This window comes from Triticum urartu, chromosome 2, assembly GCF_003073215.2.
Source record: "Triticum urartu cultivar G1812 chromosome 2, Tu2.1, whole genome shotgun sequence".
Classification (NCBI taxonomy): domain Eukaryota; kingdom Viridiplantae; phylum Streptophyta; class Magnoliopsida; order Poales; family Poaceae; genus Triticum; species Triticum urartu.
In genome coordinates, this window is record NC_053023.1 from 115,628,466 (window position 1) to 115,635,076 (window position 6,611).

A 6,611-nucleotide genomic window follows, 5' to 3' on the forward strand; every position below is an offset into this window, starting at 1 on the left:
TGCCTAGTTTCTTAACATACTTGGTGTTTACCACAGGTATAGTATTTAGAAACACTCCAACCCTTGGGTTTCGGAGCTTGAAGCGGAAGATCTGCCATGACAATCTTTTCAAGTTCGGCCGGAGATAAGTTTGATGATAAAGCACATTGTTACATGGAATCAAACGCCTACTCTTTATCTATACCATCTAGAAGGATGTCTAGTTTATAGTCCTGTTGGGAAAATTTGGCGGCTATCTTTACTTGGTCGTACAACAAGCTAACCGGAATTTCTTGTACGTCCAGTCCCCGAGGTCCGACCCGGGCCATATGATGCGGATCAAGTCCGGTATACCGTGGTTTCACCATGGCACAAGCTTCTCGTGCACCTTCTCAACATGCTGATGCCTTCCAAAGTTCAAAGCGACGTCGAGCTCCCTTGAATAAATGCACGAGCTCCTCCACATTTTCTAGAGGAGAATCGGATGGCCACAAGGCCTTAGCCATGTTCCTCATGACTTTGCGAGCTCGCTCATGCACTTGGGATAGCTCTTGGAGCAAGTCACCCTGAAATCTGGACACTTCTCCCTCGGGTCGCCCGGTTAGACAATTTCATAAAACTTTACATCAAGGGACCGTATGAAAGTCAGGATAAAGCACATACTGAATATGCCGCCTTTCAGTTTCCTGTTCTCCTTCAAGGCATCCGACAGTTGAGCTTGTACATCCTTTAGTTCTTCAGCTTGCTTGATGTTTGCATCTTGTAATTTGTTCTTCTTATCAATGGTCCTTGTTAATACACGTTGACCAATGGCTTCTTGCCCTTCGGCATGTTGTTTGTATGCATGAGCAGCCCTTAGCCTCTCCTCCAACTGCTCTGTCGATCCTGCCGCTGAAAACAAAACAATGTATATTTAAAACTCATTGTTAGCACAGAATCATATTTTCCGGACACTGTTGTGCTTACCATCAGTTGCCTTTTTGGAATTCTTCAAATCTTCCAGTTCGGCGGTGAAAATAGTTAGCTTGGTCCGATATTGTTCAAGCTCATTGGACAATGTGTTATTCTTCTCCGTGAGTACCTGATGATATAACGACCCTTAAATCAGTTGGGCCAAGTGCTTCAAGCCTCGGGGGCTACTGGCATACGACCATGTAAAATTGAGTCAAACTTTACCTGTATTTTCGTTAAGAGCAGATGTATAACTCCAGCAAGGCCATCTCGAGTGGCTCGGACATAAGCATCTGTCGAACTCAGTGCAGTGAATTCTTGTTCGAACAAGGCCGGAGCACGCATAGCTTCCTTCAAGCGACGGTGATTCATCACGCTTTCCACTTCAGAATTCGTGACCGACACGTCATCTGAATCCTCTTGTGGAGGTGGAACGGGCGCGACATTTTCTTGCGTCCTAATCGGCGAGTTCGGCACCGGATTAGCGGGCATTTGGCTGACAAGTCGTTTACCCACCATTCGCCATGTACTCCTCCTAAAAATAAAAAGAGGGAGACTCTTAACAATCCAGACTCATGCCTAAGCATGCATTAAGTACACATACCTCTTGGAAGACTGTGAAGTCTCCATGGTACACCTGGCCCCTTTCCATTTTGAACGACAGCCTTGTGTGGGGACTGCCCTCGAAGAGACACGATCCCTGGAGTGCCGATCCTGTTAAAGATCTAAATTAGTATAATGGATAAGGGCATGGATGGGGAGCTCTTTTTAAGAGGCCTCTGGATACTCACAATGCAGAATGGGTAAAGGCGAGCGTAGTTGGCATTGATGGCCACTTCCGAACAGTCAAGGCTCGCATGATAGAATACCCCATCGTCAAATTCTATATATATATATACATCTAGGCTATTCTGTTACATGTAACAGAATATTATTCTGTTACCGTACTTGAACTGATGGTTTCAGGCGGTTGTACTGATGAATTCGAGACGGTTGAACTGATGCTTTCACCTAATAGAAAAATATATCACCCCTCCTCCGCCTCCCGCCGACCACCTCATTTGTGACTAGCCGCGCTGCCCCACCTCCCTACACGTAGCTTCCACGGAGGCCTCTACCAGTTCCAGTGCTCCGCTCTCATGCGCCGGCACGAAAGGACGTCACGGTGGCCGAGGCGGCGGGCTGGCGGGTTTGGCTTTTCCAGCCGCACGCGCGCGGTGTAATAGCTCGCTCCGGCGACCTCTGCCTCGCCTCTTGCTACTTTTCTAGAAGCTTCGAGGAGGTTCTACAGCTCCCCCGCTGAGCTTCTCGTCTCTTTCTAGGTCATTGAGAGCAGCACGCACCGTGGAGCACACTAATTTTTCTGGAATTCCGAGAATCTCACGGACGGGCTAGGCCTGGAGCTCCGTTTGTTTCCAGGTGATTGGTGGATTTGTTTGGGGAATCCAGTTCCTCTTATGCCCGAATTTTGTTGGCGGAATCGGTTGGCCAGAGGAGCAAGGTAATGCCCCGCCTTATAGAACCTTCTGGAGTTATCTCGATGTACTATATGCTCAGCTCTGCATCTGTGTGTGTGCGCACGCGCCCGTTCAGGTTAGGGCAGTGACGGGAAGAGAGACTGATCGCGATGACGTCCCTGTCGCGGATGCTCTCCCTGGTCGGCTCGATGTAGCCGTCGGGGCCTCGCCAGAGTCTGAGGACGCAGACCGCCGTCAACCTCGGCGAGCCCATCTTCGACAGTGAGGTGGTGCCGTCATTGCTCGTGGAGATCGCGCCCATCGTCCGTGTCGCCAACAAGGTCGAGGCGGCCAACCCCCGCGTCGCCTACCTCTGTAAGCTACCATTCCTCTCCTCTGCTTTTTTCAGCACTACTACACGGATACTGTCAGTCAACACAACACTCTGCTAAACTGTACTGCCTTCTTCTAGCGTGAAAGTTAGACTGTGTTACGAATTGCTTTTTCTGTAAAATGAACCTAACCATATTTCGTGCCTACTTATGTCATGCCTCAATAGTCAATACTAGTCATGTGCATCCGCTTATAGGACTACAATTGCTCATTTTTTATATAAAGCTCTACAAATCACACACAGCTTCTGCCAAAATTACTCCTAGAAACCCACAATTCTCTTTCCCGAAGCCACACTTCTGAACTTGTGGTATGACAAATCTTCGAACTACTTGAGCGCTGCGGCGTGGGGTTGTTGGGGGTGAACGGCTCGAGTGCTGCGGAGTTGAACGGACTCTGGTGACCATGGTGAACTGCCTGGGGTGGCATAGGTGAACGGCCTTTGCGCTGAGGCGGCGACATTCGAGGAAGCCATGGCTCACTAGCCTGTTCGGGTCATTGAGGATCGATGTTTGAACTCGCATATGTAGAGCATGTATAGCGTCCATGTGCAATGTTCTGAGCTATTTCACGGTTGGAACAAACAGAATCAATCATCGCGTACGTGGTCGCTTGTGATTTTTGAATAAACAGAACAAGTCGAACTTTAGCTTTCATTAGAAGTGAACGTCACCTGTAAGTGAATAGATACAGTTTTCTGTAAATCTGGTTAGACTGCAAATTTGGATACAGGAAGGCTGCGCCAAGGAACTGACCATGTTGCTTTCTTTATTATAGTTTTTCTGGCAGTTTGGGCCTTTTCTAATTAGTGAAGCTCAACTCGTACTGTGCATGTTATTTATCCCTTTTTTATCTCAAAAAAATATCCCTTTTTTGTGTTTTTTTCAAATATAATCTGGTAGCACATTGTTCTAAATAGAAAAAAAAGTGTTATAATTTTTTTCCCTAATTTTCAAATTTTTTGTGTGGCTGTGGCCGTGGGGTAGGTGTGTGAGAGGGAAACATTTTTAATAAACAATAAGTTTTTCATGGAGTTAAATTTTTTAACACCATTTTTCCTGAACCTTCGAACTGTTCCACCTAAAGAGTTTGAACGTTTCCTGGAATTGAGCAAAAATCTTTTTCCAAACTTTTCAAACGCTTCAAATGGAATCTTTTTTTATTTTGAATTACTAGGATTTTGCATTAAAATCTTTTCAAAACACAGAACTGATCATTTTTTTAATTCAGACTTATATGTTTCTATTTTTTGGAACCAATTTTTCTTGTTTTTAATTTGAATATATCATTGTTTTTAATTCAAAATGTTTTTTAATTCGAACTGGTCATTGTTTTTTATTTGAACTGATTATTCTCTCTAATTTAAAATGATCATTCATTTTTAATTCGAACTAATCATGGTTTTTAATTCAAATTGACCATTTCTTTTATTTCAAGCTGATCATTGTTTTTAATTTGTACTGATCAATGTTTGTAATTTAGACCATTTTGTTCATTCTTGCACGCACGTCAAACTGTCCTGTATACCTTCTTTCAAGAAGTAGCAATTATATCATCAGACAGAAAATTTTCCATATATAATACATGTACAAGAATGACATATACACCGCACATACCGCACATCTTCATACATGAATGACATAACACGCTCCCTACTATTCAGATTAATGCGGAACTTGATGCACCATAGTGTACATGATGCACCTTCCCTACTGTTCAGATTTGGTAGATTGTTCGGTTCCATAACACGCTCATCCACGCGACGCACGGAGGCAGACACATTGGTCACCTAGAAGGCAGAGCAGGAGCAGCTGCGCAAGGCAGAGCTCGGGAGGACGCCGCGCCCAGTGGACCATGGGACGGCGCGCCTTGGGGGCCGGTGGGGTGGCACGTTGTGGGTGCCGGCAAGTGCGGATGCAAGTGGCTTCTAAGATCTGATCTACCCGCAATAATCGATAATGTATTAATCCTACACTCATGTATCCAAAGTGATATTCTCACAAATTACTAGAGTTCGGCTGCTCCCTTACATAGCAAGACTGCTACTACTACTACAGATTAAATGTTGTATACATGTAGCCTATACTAACATAGAAGAGATTAAACATTGTCAATTTGATGTAATTTTTTTGTTCTGTGTACTGACATAGCAGTAATATAAGGCAAGACATTTGAAGGATTACTCACACTAAAATAAGAAATTGTACTGAACTTAAAATAAGATTTGCACTGAACTAAAACTAGAATCTGAACTGAACTAAAATAGATCTTTGTTTAGGCATTTAAGCAAACACTTGACGGCAAAAAAAGTGACTGACATTTAGAAATATAGACGATGGTATAGAAAAAATTCATGCAAGAATGAGAAGTACGACTCTGACATTTTAGCAACAAACAAATGACTAGGGTAGCAAATGTTCAAACTGAAACAAACCCATCTCTCTCTCATATTAACTCTTTGTCCATGGATCCATGTGCTGTAGCATGTGAACTCCAAAGCTAGCAATAGTAGTAGCTTCCATCTTGTATATCCCAATCCCAGGCTGCATGACTGCCATGGACTCATAACAAACCGCTTATGCATTTTAAACAAACACCTAGAAGGCACGACAATGGGAAAAAATCAATTGTAGAGTTGCAGACTAGTGAGCCAACCATAGAATAGAGTGAATGGAAGAGCTTGAACAATCCACAACATATACACAGGAGAATTGAGTTTCTGAAAAGAATTTTATTTATGATGTACTGATCTAAAACCACGTCAACAATTTGCAAACAGAGGTAATAATATACTATAGGAGGAATTTATTTGAATGTTTTTCAATTTTTTAAACTTACGGTTCTCGCGATTCCAAACATCTAGATTTTTGTTGTGCGAAGATCTTGACTTTTTCCTGGCGACAAATAAAAACGCTATAAGAAGTAGTACTGAATTCCTGCATCACACCTTCAAGGGTGAACCACACTGGAAGCTTGACCAAAATCCTCATGGGAGTTTATATTTGAACTAGCTACGGTTTATTTTTTGAACTTACCTGGCAGTAATACATGAACTCTAGCACCCAATACAAGTATCATGCGACAATCTGTAAACAAAAAAGATGTAGGTTAAAACAAAAGTTGAAATAGCAGACAAACTCGAAGAAGCTAGCATCAACGATCTTCTAACTGAAGCACCATAGGTTCCCAATTTAATACCACTACAGAGTACTACAATAATTCTGTCAAAATTAAGTACACAAAGAACCTGCACATCAATCCATCACAGGATCATCCATTTTACATTCCATCCCCAAATATGCATGGAAAGTTTCAGAGTTGGAAGCTCTCTAAATTAAGCCATCTAAAAACTAAGTGATACATATATGCAGGAACAAAACTAGCTCTAAATGAGTAAAAACAGAGTATCAAGAAGATTCATCAAATTCATACCAAAAATGCTGAAGAAGGGAGAAAGTTGAGCTGGATCAGGAGGTGAAACATGGGTGGCCTACACGCGGCTCTTTGAGTGACCGGCATCGGAGCAAGAAGTTGGATTGATGAGCGGGAAGGAAGGCTGGGCTGGCTGCTGGAGTAAGCCAACAACCACGTACTGCTGCTCGCGACGAACTCGACCTCCCTAATGCCGTGGGGTTGGACTGAACACATCTCAATTGTGCATGTAGAGACTACAATATACACACCCATTCCTCATATTGCAATAAATAGTCACATATTACATCTGGGTGATATATCTGTACTTACAAAGTTATTGAAGGTGAACTATATCAAATGTTTATAGTCCACATGTCCATGGTTGTGGCGAAGATACTTAATTATATATATGAATTT